Here is a 17,418-nt window from a genome sequence, read left to right as displayed (position 1 = left end):
TTACTCTCATTAGTTCTCACTAGCTCTATAGTTCCTAGCCATATCGGCCTAAAAATCTCAACTTTTCATTTTTTGTCGGTCTTAGTACATGATGTAACTACAGAAGAATCAAGTTTAAAAAGGAAAAAAATCGAAACTCTTTGGTCTTTTTTTAGCGTGATGCTAATGGTCTAATCAGATTCAATGGATTATGCTAAGCTAAAAAGTGGTACCGCCAGACCTGGAGATCAGCTGAATGGATTCCAAAACGCTAAAAATCAGATGTTAACTAGGGGAGCCGGTAAATAAGCATATTTTCAAAATAAGTGGAGTGTACCTTTAAAACACTCAAGCAGCAGACTTTAAATTAATACTCATTTTCAAAACTTTTGGCCATGGATGTACTTTTGTTTGCATTATAGCTCCGGTATAATTACAGTTCAATTATTCATTTTTTTCCCTTCTTTGGATGTGGGATTATAATTTGATTCTGCTTTTTGCTCAGCCCGCGGTGACACATAGCGCTCGGTATGCTGTGGCCCTTGCTGACAAACGGCTACACTTCTTAGACCTCTTGCTGTTCAAGACAAAGCCGCAACACTCCGCGAGCAAAAAGGTTTCCATTTTGCCTTTTGAAAGGTGAGTCAATAGGGCACTTACATGTATAATAGCTTTTTTTCTCATTCTGTTATACAACAGCAGCCACTCCAGAGATAAACACAGCTATCAGGCAAACTGTCTCAATTAATCAAACTTCACACAAATATGTTTGTGTTCCAGTCGCTCTTGATTATAGAATTACTGCATGCAATTAAAATTGATGGTGGTAATGACTAAATGAGAAGTCTGTGCTTCACTGTCTCGATTTTGAAGGAATCGTTCAGACAGTTCTGTGATTATTTACTCAATTTGTATGTTATAACAGGGGTTTTCAAACTTTGGGTTGGGAACCACTAGGGATCAGGTGGGTCGCGTAAAGTCAAACAGTTTTGCCCTATTCATGACAATTAATGGCAATGGGATTGCAATTAAAACTTACATTTAATTCATACAATGACAAATGAAAATATAAACTACTCTTCTCTAAAAGAGAACACATTTCTTTTTGTTTTTCTAAATGTATTTTTTCTGCATATTTCTATAAAAAAACATTTTAGTGGATCCTGAGATAGATTATACCTGTCTAAGTGGGTCGCAGAATGAAAAAATTTGGGAACCATTGTGTTGTAACATTTTTAGCACAAAGAAACGCAACACAAAGAAATGGGAAGTCTTTCACCTGCTCTGAATAAATAACAATGCACTGACATATCATTTGTGTGTCGGATTAAAAATGACATTTTCTTTAAAATTGCATTCTTTCATTTTTTTTGCATTCCACAGAAGAAAGAAAAGCACATGGATAAACACAAGAATAAGTAATTTCACGCCAACTCTTTTCCAAGACTTGTGTTTTTTTGTAGCAAGCTGTGCTAACATGACATCCCCTGCCAAAGCATCTACAAATATTAGTTCTGTATTTCGCTACTTATGAGCTTACTTGGCCATTTGGCCTTCTATTTCGTCCTGACACAATTTCTGCTGGGTCAACATCTACACTGTCAGAAGAAATTGAATGTCTCTAGCTGGTACCCTTTCAAAAAAGTATACCTTTGCACCTAGAGAGTTCATAATAGTACCTCAAAGCTACATATTGGTACCAAATGTATACACATCTGTACCTAAATGGGTTTTTTAATGGGTACTGCTCCAGTGACAGCTTGGGACCATTTTTGACCATTTCTTTGGGAACAACCCACCATGAAAACCTGTGGATGAGTGTCTGAGACCTTTGCTTGACCTTTAGGATCCTGTCAGATTTGCAGTACACATTGGAATTGAAAACAAATCATTTTACATAACGAGTGAACAGATTTTTCTGTTTGACATTTAAGCAGTGTATATAGATTAGCCCCTGCAAAGCTCTAAGCCTCCATACTTTGTCACAATTTTCATCTTTTTCATCATGTTTGTGTCTTTGAAGAAATTATTTAACCTAAAAAAAAATCCATGCAATAATAGTTTTGATAAATCAACATCTTGCACGGCAATGCTACAGTCTTAAAAATAAAGGTTCTTCACAGCAATGCCATAGAAGAACCATTTTTGGTTCCTCATAGAACCATTCAGTTAAAGGTTCTTAATATATAACCATTTCTATCTGACTGTCCCCTTGGAGTATAGCATAAAAAATCTTCTTTAGATGTTAAAGGTTCTTTATGAATCTATCATTTGTTGATCCAACTTTTCACTTTTTAAAGTGTAAAGGGTGCATATTAGTACTCAAATATACATATTGGTACCTAAAGATACAAATCTGTCCCTAAATGGTACATTTTAGAAACTTTATAAAGTAGGTATGATGAAAAAAATTTCAAAACCCCTAAGCTTAAAATTTCAGATCAGCTGAATGGATTCCAAAACGGTAAGAATCAAATGTTTAACTCTAGGGGAGCTGGAAAATGAACATATTTTCAAAAATGTGGATTGTCCCTTTAATTATTTAAACACATTTTTCTGTGGTGTGACAAACTGTAATATTTTACATAAACTTTAATTGATTATAAAGTTTGATTGTGTTTTTTTTTCTTGGTTCCTGAAGAACCCTTTTTTGCTGAAATGGTTCTTTGTCTTGGCAAAAGGGTTCTTTATTTCCTGCCTTTTTTATTTTAAATTTATTTAGCTATTTTGAAGCTGCCTCCTGATTATTTTCACCTGTAAAAGTCCTGAATCATCAGTCCTGCTGAACCAGATTAGCAACACAAACAGGTAAAAGAGTAAAATAATCACCATTTACTGTTAAAAACTTTTTGAAAATTACAGTTTTGTGTGTTCTTATTGTAAACTTTATACTGTAAGCTTCATTCCCTTTATAACAGGTAAGCTTCATACTGTTTTAAATGATATATAGGGGACTCTGCTTTAAGACTTAGGATAATGATTTATTTAAGAGTTAAAAAGCATATACATGTATATTGTACATTAAGTTTATTAAACTAAATATCAAAATAATGTGGTACAACATGTGTTTAGGTTGTTTTATTGATATTTCAGAGTTTTCGTATGTGAGGTATCTTGCTCGGGAGTGAAAGCAGTGCGTATGGCCGCTTGATATGAGAGACACATCCTGTTTTTAAAGGTGATGTATGACCAATCTCAAATCTCCCTTTTCTTTCTAAGATATTAGAAAAGGTAGTGACAAGCCAGCTATGCTCATTCTTAGTGAATAATAGTACATATGAAAAGTTCCAATCAGAATTCAGGCCCCACCATAGCACAGAGACAGCACTGCTTAGAGTTACAAATGACCTCCTTTTAACGCCCGATCGTGGTGAAATCTCGATTCTTATTCTACTAGACCTTAGTGCAGCCTTTGACACAATAAATCACACAATCCTACTCAATAGACTAGAAAACTATGTTAGTATCAGTGGTCAGGCGTTAGCCTGGTTTAGATTGTATCTAACCAATCGCTATCACTTTGTTTATGTAAATAAGGAAGAGTCATATTACTCCCTGGTTAAATACGGCATGCCACAGGGTTCAGTTTTAGGTCCAATCTTATTCTCGTTATATATGTTACCTCTAGGAGACAGTATCAGGAAACATAACATTAGTTTTCACTACTGGGCAGGATGATACCCAGCTTTACATCTCGTCACATCCTAGCGAAACCCACCAGTTTTCTAAGCTAACAGACTGCATTAGCGATATTAGGGACTGGATGGCACATAACTTCCTTATGCTAAACTCTATTGTTCATTACGTTTAACTAATTATCAAAAGAATGTGGTACAACATGTGTTAAGGTTTTTTATTTATATTTCCATTCATTTGTATTCTATGCAGTCTGTTTGTGCTAAAATGTATACATCTGTAATGTCATAATATGTTAATATTCAGTATTTATAGACCTTATTTGCATGTTTTGATGTTGCATATGTCATGATTTTATTGCCTTCATGTAATTGTTGTCTATTTAAATGATTGCCTTTGCCAAATTGTATTGTTTATTTATTTAATATTGAAGCTGTTATTTAACCTCTTACACTCTGAGGCTATTTTGGGGATTTTCGCCTGGATTTGGCCTACCCAATTTCAAAAGCTTCTCATACCCACAAGCAGAGGTGCACATACAAAAGTTTGGTATCATTTTACAGGAAACCCTTTGAAATTACATAAAACGCTGTTAAAAGTGCTCAACATGGTTGTATTTGTTGTCAGTACTCTAATAAACACAAAAATAAATAGGCGCTTTTTGATGTTTTTTTTCTAAAGTCTGTATTTAAAAGTGTATAACTCTGGCCCTGAGTGGTAACGAAACCTGCAGACAGTTTTGTTTAATTCCAGCAATTGCCAGCTTACAGAGGAAAAAGGAATTTTTTCTCTATCATAATAAATGCAAAAGTTATTTTACTCCAACTGATGGGAGGAATAATACGCTTATGGTGTACAATTTCTGCCAAAAAACATTTGATGTGCTCCCATAACCACATACAGTGGAATAAATGCAATATCTTTATATCATTTTGCAGAAAACCCTTTGAAGTTACATAAAAAGCTGCTGTTTGTGACAAATATTGTTATTTATGTGGTTTTTCACATGATAAAACACCAAATGTTCTTTTTATATGTTGTAAATACTGTCTCTAATAGTGTATAACTCTGGTTCTGTGTGCTCTAGCAGACTGCAGACAGTTCTGGTTGTTAACAGCAGCAGACAGTAAACAGCCAAAAAAAGAATGATCTCTTTAGCATGTTGCATTCAAAAGTTATTCTCATTTTACTGAAGTGTGCGAAAATACATTTTTCATATAAATATTAATTTTTTGTTTTGCACATATAATAAATAGTAAGGGATTATTCATGCACACAACCAAAGAAAATGCTGTGAATGGACTCATTTTTTAGAGTAGGACCTAAGAGAAAAGATGGTGTATCATTTGTGGCTATCTGTGCTATCTGAGGCAGTTCACACTCACATTTCCCATATGTTTACAAAAGACGATTTTTTACATCATAATTCATTCGACGATTGTTGGATATGTGATAATAATAGGACAAAAATAACGCTGCAGCCTTATTCTTGAGAGTGAGAGCTTTCATTTGATATAAGACTTGCCCATGTTTGTCATACTTGAAAAATATGAAATATGTGAATATTAAATGATATTCAAAAATATGGGGGGGGGGGTGATAGTGTAAATTAAGTGTAACTAACTTTCTTACAGTAAAACACATCTCAAAGTGATGCATATCTGCAGAAAGTAGAGAGTCTAAGCTTTCAAACAGTATCTCATATGTGGTACTGGGTCCATGACAGACCATTAAAAATTAAAAGAATATTTTATATTAAGTCAAAATAAGATAATTCTGGACCCGGGTCCACAGAGTCAAACAAGTTAACATCCATATCTTATTTGAGTAGTGATTAGTTATATTTGCATAATAATTCATATATCTATTTTGATTGTGATTTTAATGCTTATATTTATTATTGTATGATATCTCATGTAATAAAAAGTGAAAATAAAAGTATTTTTCTGATATCTATATAGAACCATCTAAAAAGGGGTTCTATATAGCACCAAAAAGGGTGCTGCTATTGTTTCAAGATGAAGAACCCTTTGTAATATATAGAACCATTTTTCTTAAGAGTGTACCCCCAAAGTTTTGTTGGGTATTGAGGATAGTTATTGGTCACTGAATTTAAATTTGTTTTTATGAATGTGTAAGCATCCAGCACTTTGCAAATGTTTCGTAGGCCGTTTCGATGTTTCGAATGCATTATTGTTGTCCAAATATAAACCCACATCATCTATCCATGATATAGTCGGCTTTTTTGAGATTGGTTGGATTGATCGTAAACAAAATAAATCTCCTGCCTTAAGGCTTTGTGATAATGACAGTATGTGTCCTGACTGTGCTAAAGTTGGATTTAAAAATCACCGTAGCTCCACTGGGGATATCTAATATGTGCTGAGCAATACAAGAGATTTTTTGTCAAAAAGACTCATGAACAACTTTCAAAAGGCCACAAGCCCTCATTGATCAATACCCTAGGAGTAGGGTCTCCATACATGCCATTTTTCTGAGAGGGCACATATGGTCACCCTACTTCTAAATTCACTTTTGCTAGTTTAATGATGGGAAAAATTGTTTATGTGCCTGGAGCACTGTCTAAAAGGGTTGTTCCTGTTCCAGTATGAGTAATGGGTGTTTTTTAGGCGTAACGTAACATAAACCAATTAAAGTCGCATCTCCCATTCGCTTTAAAAGCCAGTTGCATTTGTGCCATGTCGATTTATATGGCGTTGTTTGTAAGCGGAAAAACTAAGCAGAGGAAGAAGACCACCAGTTTAAGATTGGTGTTAAAAATGTGTTGTGTTTTATTCGTTAAAATGGTTATTTGTGTAAATAAAACTTTGGTTCTCATTAAAGTCGTTATTTCAGTCATGGAGTAATAAGTAGCCTAAAATAAGGTTTGCATAAGTAAACATAATTTATATTTGCAAAAAACTGTAGATAAAGAATTTTCCATTGTGTGGAGAGGCGTTTCAGCACTGGGACAGCGTCATGTTTTAAAAAATATTACTTAAAAATGGTTCTCATCTCACAATATGCAGAGGCACAATGTCATCATAAACGTACAATAAATCCGTGGGGTAGCATTTAAAAAATAAATGCACTATTTTGACTTTTTAAAAGCAAAAAAAATCTTACCATGTTACACTTCACACCTTCTAAAGTCCTTTAAGCTGTCCTTATATATGTCCAAGAGACTCAATAATTTTTTACACTTGAATCTTTTAATTTTTCATGCTGCTGCACGTCCATGTGTTGTTGTCCCGTTAGGTGCCAATGCCCTCTTTAAATAACCAAAAGTAGGATCATTACCACATGTGAACAGAATGCTTTCTTGTGACACAATCACTATATACTTCACAATAGAGTCACTAAAGAGAGAACAGCAGAATGAAAATAGATTTTAAGTGGCTCAAAATGGAGGAATCATGATCACTGAACGGGGGTTTGATTACAGCGACAGCATTTGCTAACAGCAGTTAATAATACATAACACACTGTCAATCAGCACGTCTGAGACACCTTGAAGAATGGCTGCCACATCTAGATCTCATGAACAGGTGATAATTTGATCACAATGAGTTGCCCTTTCGAATTCACTGTTCAGTTGAGTCAGTTTTTGTTTTTGCATAATACTGCCATATACCAGGGGCGGTTCATTCTTATGGGGGCTTAGCCCTCACTGATGATGTAAAGAGAGCATCGTGGTGCCTTTTTGCAAATTGGGACCAGTATTGTTATATTAATAAATTCATGTAGGCTACATACATTATTCTACTCTTAGTTCCAAGCACTTGTGGTGTTTGATTTAACCTAATAAAAAACTCTTGAACAGATATAAAGATATAAAAGTTATTTATTATGAATTTTTATGTATCTTGAATTAAAGTTAGGGTCAGACTGTACTTTTTGCTATACATTATGAATCAGTTTTACTTTCCAGATGTATTGATGTACATCAGTAAGGGTGAGTAATTAAAGGAATAGCCTTATTGCCATATTAATCTATGTCATTACCTCAACCTAGACGAATTAATACATACCTATCTTTTTTCAATGCGTGCCCTGTACAGCGCGTTGTGAATGTGTTAGCATTTAACCTAGCCCCATTCATTCCTATGGTACCAAAAAAAGTTTTATTTTGTGGCACCATACTTACTGGTATAACTTCTCATGTAACAGTCTTTAAATAGGGAAAACACGGAAGTGTTTGGTGGCTTCCCTGTTTGGTACCATAGGAATGAATGGGTCTAGGCTAAATGCTAACACATTCACGATTCGCTGTACAGTGCACGCATTGAAAAAAGATAGATATCTATTAATTCGTCTAAGTTGAGGTAATAATGTGGCAAAAGGGTAGACTATGGAATGATGTTTATTTTAGGGGCTTATAACCTTTATCATGACTAGCTGGTCTAGATGTGTTTTGGTCACTTTTTTAAAGCTGGTCTAGCTGTGTTTTGGTCACTTTTTAAGCTGGTCTAGCTGTGTTTTGGTCACTTTTTCAGTTGGTCTAGATGTGTTTTGGTCACTTTTTAAGCTGGTCTAGCTGGTGGCTACTGCCACCTTAAACCAGCTAAATTTCTCAATTGCACACTCGAAAACGTATCATATTATTCACTGCTAGTATTACTGTTAACTAAAAAAAGGCAAAAATATAGACCTTGTATTGCAAAATGTGCCATGACGGTAAACTAAAAACCCACAGCTTCAGTTTGCAAAGCAATTTTGAATTATACTTAACGGCGGATAACTAATATTAGCTCATTTAAGATGGCAAATATTCTTATATATTTTGCAGACATGACTGCATTCATACAGGCTAGCAAACAAATTAAAACATGAGCGAAACTGAGCTTCCACGCTGGATATTTTATGAAACAATGATTTTAAGTTTGCAGCTGCGTCTGTGTGACCTGCATTTTGCGTTATTTTAATTATTATCCTCGAATAAATTGTTTTTACAAATAAATAAAACTTCAGAAACACGCACGCACGCACGCACGCACGCACGCACACACACACACACACACACACACACACACAGTAATAAATTATGCTTTCTTTTACCTATAAGAATGTGAAACATATATGTTGGTTACAGTTGGAAGTCTATTTTTATCATTTCAATTGACTTTTCAAACTTTAAACATTATTGTATCAAATAGGTACTCTATATTGCATTATTTTGTTGGCATAGGGCAAAGCCCTGGTGGTTAACAGGTGAATTTGCAGGTGGTCATTGAGCCAATGAAAAAATAATTAAATCATAAAATGTAAATAAATAATTTAAACATTTAACAAATTTAAATAAAACACTTACTAACAAAATATGTATTTTTGTCTGTCTATCTGTCCAATATCAGGCTTTAAAAACAATAACTTGGTCAAATACTAGGGGTATGACGAGACACTTTTACTACACAAAACAATACAAGACATAAGATTGGGTTCACGAGAACGAAAGGAGAGAAGATTTTTACACTTTTTTTTAAAGAAATCCTCAAAAATGTTTACATGTACACCAATAATGCAATAATCAAAGTAAGGACTTAATGGCATTAAAAAACACAATGGTCTGATTCACGTTTTTAACTTTTCTTAGGTGTGTAAGTGTGTATTACATGTTAACGATATGCAAAAGGTACAAACCCCAAAGTAAATGATGACGTGAGATATCGTCTCCAACGTAAATCTCTTTTCTTGGACTACAACACACACGGATTGAAGGCAACAGTTTACTTCCTGGGATTGGTGGTGATGTAGTAAAGACCGACATTATCATAATTCTTCCCGCTTCGGAGCCTATAAGTTTACTCCTGTTAGCATTGCATTGTGAGCGAATCTTTCAAACATTGTAAGGAGCATTACATTTCCAGCTGACATCAGAGGTATTCAGGCCAATCACAATTTACCGATTAGCTGGCCAATCAGGGGCACAGCGCTTTTTAAATGGATGAGTTTTGTACAAAATCAGTGCGTTTCAGAAAGAGAGAGAAATCTGGAGCTACAAAAATGTACGTATGTGGAAAATAATGTGTTTTTGTGAACCATAAACAGACAAACACATTGTATTATACCAAATACACAAAATAACGTTGTTTTTTGAAATCTTTTTATATTGTACAATTCTTTACAATAGTGATACAGCCACTGGCATTCTGAGCAAGAACATGCAGACATTAAATCATGTTAACTCAGAATAAGTGTTTAATCTGCAGAGACGCTTCACATCTGACACTGATCAACAAACAAACAAATACAAACACGTCTCAGACTTTGTATTAGTTCCCAGTCTTTTCTTCAATATTGTGCATTGTAGCTTGCAGAAAGCTATCACTGTTGTGTCACTGCTAAGCTTGCGTAAATCAACTGTTATGTTAATATTTGATCATTAAATCATGATTTAATCCTCTTTATAGCACCAAATTCACGGCTGTTGAAGTTTTATCATGTAAATTGATAACAGATTTGAACGTTTTGTTAAAATAATACACAGGCTTGTCTGCTTTAATATAAGGGGACATATCATGAAAATCTGACTTTTTCCATGTTTAAGTGCTATAATTGGATCCCCAGTGCTTCTATCAACGTGGAAAAAAACAACCCAGTAATTTAGTTTTGGTAAACCATTCTCTGCAAGCATGTAAAAAATAGTTAATTGAAATTTGGCTCCCCTTGTGATGTCAGAAGCGGATATACAGACCTTTAATTTGCACTTTCCAACCACTGCCATTTAGTGCAGAGATCAGCTCATTTGCATTTAAAAGAACACACCCAAAAACTGCACATTTTTGCTCACACCTACAAAGTGTCAAATGTAACATGATATAATCAAATATCTATATGGTACTTTGCGCTAAATCGTCATGTACTCTGGGAACACCAAAGACTTATTTTACATCTTAAAAAAGTCTTGTGAAATGTCCCGTTTAATATAATCTACGTCCTATTTCCCTGTTTTTGTCCAAAGTTTGAAGAAGATTGAATATTGTTTTGACAAGACAGTGACAGAAGAAAGCTGCTGTTGATCTTCAATTTATTTTGTTTTTTGTTGTTTCTCTTGATTCTGGGATTCTCTGATCAGATCTGTTCCAGATCTGTAAAAAGACTAACGTGTTAAAAAATAAGCAGAACTGGACTTGGATAGTAATCGAGTTATAGGGTCAATATAATGGTGAACCGTTTGAAGTTAGAAAAGCAAACAGCAGCCCTTAAATCAAAGAAAGGGTGCAGCTCAAACTCTTCAGCTTCGTAGTCTAAAATCATTCTAAAAAATAGGAGTTATTCGATCAACGTCATCAATGTTCGCGGCGGCCATGTTGTTGACATAGAACTGTCAGTTTGTCAATTGACAAGCGAGGCAGCGTGGGTATCATGCATGGTATTATCGATGTAATTTTTTTTAAACCGCGCGCTGGTGTGTGGTGTAATAGACGGCTGTTCTAACAACAGCAGAAAGAACCCCGGAATTAGTTTTTATGCGATACCGACTGTCAGAAAACATGAAAGGAAGGAGACAGAGGAGTTGAACCAGCGAAGGAGAGACTCCCAACAGCAAAGTCTGCCCCCATCATTTTACCCCAGGTAACGTTAGGGATATATGCCTCACAGCAAAGTCTGTCCCCATAATTTGATCACATATGGTTAGCTGTAAGCAGTGGCTGAAATTGCTCTTTCAAATAAGCTGCCATAAATTGAGACAGTTATTAAATTAGTATTAATAGCTATATGAACATAATAATAGGTCTGGCATTGATACTAGGTAGGGAATTAAATGCCGTTCACATTATAACGATAACTATAAAAAATATAGTTTTGAAAATCGTTTTATATTAAAGAGAATAGCGGAGCTCACACCAAAACTATAACGATACAGATACAATGAACGACATCATTGGGATCACTTTCTGAGCGATTTTTCCCACCTGACCATTGATAGCATTAAAATCTATTTGAACTTCAAGTGCGAGCACTTAAAATGACAGTGAAGCTCATTGCAGAGGTCTATTACCTGCAGTTGCTGTGAAAATTGACTACATAATGCTTTTTAATTTATTACATTAACTAACTGTTATGCCAAAAGGTAAGAGATTACACAAACTATTAGATTCACTGTTTAGAGTTACGCAAAACGCAGCGTGTTGAGGACATCTGCAAAAGTTTTATTACAAGCAATATTAAAGGCAAGTGATTTGCGCGAGTGCCGTGAGCGAATTAGCATAAACGTATTGTTTGGTGATGTGGATGATAATATAGTTATCTTTATAGTTATCGTTAAAATGTGAACGGCCCTTCAGTGCTTGTATGTAGTATGCGGATACTGTATGAACGATATAGTTATAAATATCCGGATAAGTTACGGCTGGCAATAAGGCTATTGGGTCTATTTGATATGGTTCCACACCAATCAAGCTCATCTTCTCTTAATACCGAAGAAATGAAGCCATTATGCTACTGCTCCCCTCAACTCAAATCTACGTGCGGCTAGGGGCAGGACAGATGTCATGTCAACAATATGGCTGCGGTTAGCTACTTCCGGTGTTGGCGAATAAGCCCTATAAGCATCAAACTAATCAAACGTACAGTTCTTCTAATCAAACTACTGATACTAATATAAACGGCCGAGCACAGTTGATAGGAAAACCAACAGCAGATTCATGATATCAGTCAATCCTATAGGCCTACACTGTAAAAAAAAAACTTACAATTTGTTAATTATAATAATGTCCAAAAACTTTACAGATTTTGCAAAAAAAATGATTATAATCAAACACCAAGTGACCAATAAAAGAAAGTGAAAGAGACATGATTGTTTCTGCATTTTACTCTTCCACTGCAAGTCATGAACACGCACATACACAAATCTGGGTAACTATCACTGCAACACTTCAGTCATTTCCTGTGAGCTGTGGGAATCAAACCAACAACCTCTGGGTTATAAAGTCTGAGTCTCTGACGACTAGGCCACAATGCTTGGACAACCCAATTGTCATTTTATATGGTATATAAGGCACCTAACCGAGACCAAGTCATGACCAAGACAGGCCGAGACCGAGACAAGACCAAGACTTTAAAGGGTTAAGACCAGGTCAAGACCAAGAATGGCCGAGACCAAGACCGGTGCAAGTCACTGCATTAAAACACTTATGATAAAATGTGGAATATGCATATGATTAGGCACTTCTTGTCTGTGTGTGTGCGTGTGCAAGCCATCAAGTTTATAAGATAATCAAAGGCATTGCAGATATGTGGGAATCTATCTTTGTCTATAAGCAAATAAAAATGAACAAACACTAAAGAGCTGAAATCAACTTAACCATTTAATCTGAACTGTCTTTCCATGGCGTGCCATCCACTTAACACAATGCAAGTGTTTTTAGTAATAAAATTAGAAAAATTGTCATTGGGAGAAACTTAAACAATGCTTAAACAATGCCAACATCATATGCCAAACCTGAATAAACTGCATAAAATTAATGGTAAAAAATAAATTCGTGATGTGCAATCAGTTGTGGTCTTGACCGGTCTTGAAATAAAATTCCAAGTCCTCTTTGTCTGAGACCGAGACGAGACCGAGAAAAAATTCGGTCGTTTCCAAGACGAGACCAAGACCTTTAAAAAGTGGTCTTGAGACCGGTCTCGAGAACTACAACACTATTGCCTACAATCCGTGTGTTTGTTGTTGTAGTTCAAGAAAAGAGATTTACGTTGGAGATGATAACTCACGTCATCGTTTACTTTGGGGTTTGTACCTTTTGCATGCCGTTAACATTAATTTAAAACAAAATTTAAAAACGTGAATTGGACAATAGCCGCTTTTACTGTAAAAAAAATAGCTGCAAGCTGGCCGCCAGTAACTTACTGTAGAAGATAAAGACTGAAAATGTTTCATTTTCATTTAACTTTGAAAAAACTTTTGCCATAAATAACATAAATGTAAAATCTACAGTAAGTTACTGGCAACCAGCTGCCAGTAATACTGTAATTTCTACAGAATTTTTTAAAAGTGTTTAAGTGACACTATACACTGTAAAAAAAGTCCGTAAAAATTTCAATGTTATTGCAGCTGGGTTGCCGGTAATCCACCGCAGATCTACATCCATGTCATTCACTGGCAAGAGTCTGTTCAAAGTTAAATAAATTCCAAACATCAACAAGTCCTTATCTTCACAGAACAAAACCATACAATAACAGCCTCATGCAAAGCATTCTGGGAACCAGAAATCATCATCAACCTTTTTCTGTTTTTTGCTTCAGATTTTGTTTCCCAGAATGTTTTGCTTGACGCCGTTTTTTAGTTTTACTCTGTAAAGACAAAGACCTGCAAATGTTTAATGTTCATTTAACTTTGAACAAAATGTTGCCAGTGAATAACATGATCTTGAATCTGCGGTAAGTTACCGGCAACTCAGCTGCAATTTCTACGGATTTTTTTTTACAGTGTACATTTTTTACAAAAAATTAATTATCAAACATATATTTTAAATTTTTGTGTTTTTTCATGTTAAATTGAAGTATGTACTTTTAATATAACAAACTACACATTTAATTACAGATTTTTAATTGTAAATTTAGATTAATTTGAATGTAATTTAAGAAAACTGAAAAATACTGTACAAGTACAATAGTATTTTCATTAATGACATAATACTTAAAATAACAGTTGAGCTGTTGATTGACAGATAATGTTTATAATTTTACAGAGTTTTAATTACAATTTTAAATATTGGTAAGGCACCGTACAAATGTAGAGTAACTGGTGGTAAAAATAGGATCTTTTTAACAGTGTGCCTGCTTGCTACAAATGTTCATTGTAACAATCCTGGAACATATATTTTTAAATAAATGGGCTTGCTGGTCTTTAATGAAAAAAAAAAATTCTACACGCAGAGTTTCCAACAGTAGAGTTCAATTAGAGAGCCGATAGCTGACTTCTCAACATCTCAAGCAGAACAGCTTCTCCTAAACTCTCCCTAAAAAAGGTGCTTCACAAAGCACAAAGAACATTTTTTGTGGCTCTAAGAACCTTCAACATCCAAAGAAATCTGTTTCAGAAAAGGTTCTTTGAGGTGATAAAAGGTTCTTTAGACTGTAAAAATGTAAGAAAGAAATGGTTCTTTAAAGAACTTTTGACTAAACGGTTAAGATCCTTTCAAGCACCTTTATTTTAAAGACTGCAAGTGTACATCAGGAAACAATTTGTGTGCAAATCTGACTAAGAAATCTTCCTACCACTACACGCACTTCAGATAAGATTGATGCTGAATGACCTAAGGTGATTTGCCTGTGGGCAGGATTTATTTGAAATGAAAACACAAATGAAAAGAGGATTAAAGTGGCTACGGGGAACTGTGAAATATGAAAGGACATGATGGTGTCTCTGGGAGGGGGAGCGTTAAAGTTGAGCTTTGTACATCTTGTTCAGCATTCGTAATTGAAAATGTAAAAATAAAAAAGAGAGAAGTTGTGTTAAATGCCACAACTCGGTAGCATTGTGTGATTAAACATAACCTTTAACATTGTGGAAAACGTACTGTATGAATGCCTTAGGCACACTTCAATTTGATTCGTTTTAATTAAACATTTTAAACACTTGAAGGCAGACCTTAAGAATGTTCCCAAGCAACAGCTGCCATTTCACCTCCTATAGGTTAAAAGACCCAATATAGTAACCCACTTCTAGCCAAAATAAACCTTTTTGTCTAAATAACTTCCATCATGTACACAAAGTTCACAGTTATTACAAGGTGTATTTTCACTGCCCAGACTTTTTTGTTATAGCTTAGACCTCTGGGTTGGGTTTGGATGGCAATTAGACATCTTTTATATGCAGAATTGCTTGCTGGGTTAAGCGATAAAATATACTTGTCTTTGAGTTGTTTATTTTAGTTTCAGTACAAAATTTATTTTAGAAGAAATATAAATCAAATTTAATTAAAACTTCAATTAAAAACTAGGACCTGTATAACCTTCTCTACGACTAAACATACAACAGCAATTGTTTTTCCTTTAAGACATGTAAACATTTTACCTAATCAACATTTTTTTATAAGTTATGTCAACTTATCACAAGACAAAACTTAAAATAGTTGGGTAACCAAGTTTAAATTTTTCACAGAAGGGGGCATCTGGAACATAAAAGATTCATTAACACTCTTAAACTGATGTTGCCAAGTTCACGCCAACACTGTGTTTTTCTAAACCTGTATGAGTTTCTTTATTCTGTTGAACACAAAAGAAGATATTTTGATAAATGGTACCCATTCATGGGCGTCGGAAGCAAATGAAAAGTGGGTGGGTCCCCAGGACAACCCCAAAATACATTTACTGCAATAGATGCAATTTTCATGTTTCCTTTTAATTTTCCCTGAACATTTGCGTTTACTTAATAAAAGACAGCATTGCGGTCAGAATTCTGGTAATAGCCCTTTTAATATTTTGCAAATACTGACAGATGTCATATTTAATTTATTTTTCTCTGTGACATTTTTTTCTACTGGTGACATTAGGCTACAATGTTTATTTTTTATTTTGAGGAAATAACAGGTAAGAAAAACGAATGAAGATAAACTGGTACAATTTTTATAAGTAATAATTTAATAAGTAATAATATTTTAACGAGTAGCATACACTTTTAACGTAGGTTTGAAAGGAACCTGTGTCATTTATCATTTAAAGCATATTCTAAACGTCTCCGTGCCTCCACGTACAGACGCAATTCATGTCTCTCCTCCTCATTTCCTCAGTTTTTTCTTCTGTTTCTTGAACTTGGGGCTCGAGTCCGACCTAAGGTTCGAGCTGCCTTTAAGAAAAACAAGCTAAGTTCGTTTACCGTTAATTATTAAGACTGGGCAGGCAAACTCGTGAAATAGTGAAATTAAAATAATTTGCTATAACATGGTTTTACACGTCAATAGAAAATATACTAGAAATAAAGCAGTTATTAATATTCTTAATGCATGGATGTTTGACCTTTACTTCCGTTTAAACGTTATACATTTCGCATAAGGAGGTTTTTCAGCACTTTGTTCAAACAGCAACTCAACGACCCCTCCCTCCGCAATTTTTTTTTAAAAAGCTGAAACGGGTTTACGCGGTGTAAAAAGCAAAGGTTGAGGATCCCTGTTCTAATGGAATGGATTTTGACTAACAGCACCTTGATAAGTGAACAGACAAATGCGCTAAATTAGAGAAAAAGTGGGTGGGTCCATTATCATTGGTCTTAAAAAGTGGGTGGGTCCTGTCCCATGTAACCATTGACTTACATAGAAGGATACATCAATACTATAATGGGAGCAAGTGGTACCATCAACTGTGTACTTAACATCATTCATCAAAATATCTTCTTTTGTGTTCAACAGAATTGAGTGGTGGTCTGTGACTTATTTTTTTTTGAGGGTACTCGATGCGAAGATCGTCACAAAATGTATGTAGCCCGTCATGTGTGTGGTTCGTAATTTCAAAATATGTGTTTGGTGCGTCGAGTGCATAGATATGTATACTAGATGTCGCCTTGGCTACGGCAGTTCATTGGACCGAATGCGTCAACTAGAGCCGCCATCTTGAAACAGGGGAACACTGCATCAGCGTAATTTTTTGTTACTTACCGTTATGCACGTGATGTTAATAGGCTTGTTCGACTTCATGCGCCGCCGCAAGAACCGACAGCCGGGTGACGTCAAAGTTCCGCAAGAGCGATTTAAAAGCAAAATCCTCCGTATGACTTCGCGAATCGCTCTCGCGGTACTTTGACGTCATCCGGCTGTCGGTTCTTGCGGCGCCGCATGCAGTCGAACAAGCCTAGCCTTGCTT

This window comes from Misgurnus anguillicaudatus, chromosome 22, assembly GCF_027580225.2.
Source record: "Misgurnus anguillicaudatus chromosome 22, ASM2758022v2, whole genome shotgun sequence".
In the NCBI taxonomy this organism is placed as follows: Eukaryota; Metazoa; Chordata; class Actinopteri; order Cypriniformes; family Cobitidae; genus Misgurnus; species Misgurnus anguillicaudatus.
The sequence above is the reverse complement of the archived record's forward strand: the minus strand, read 5'-3'. Positions refer to the sequence as shown.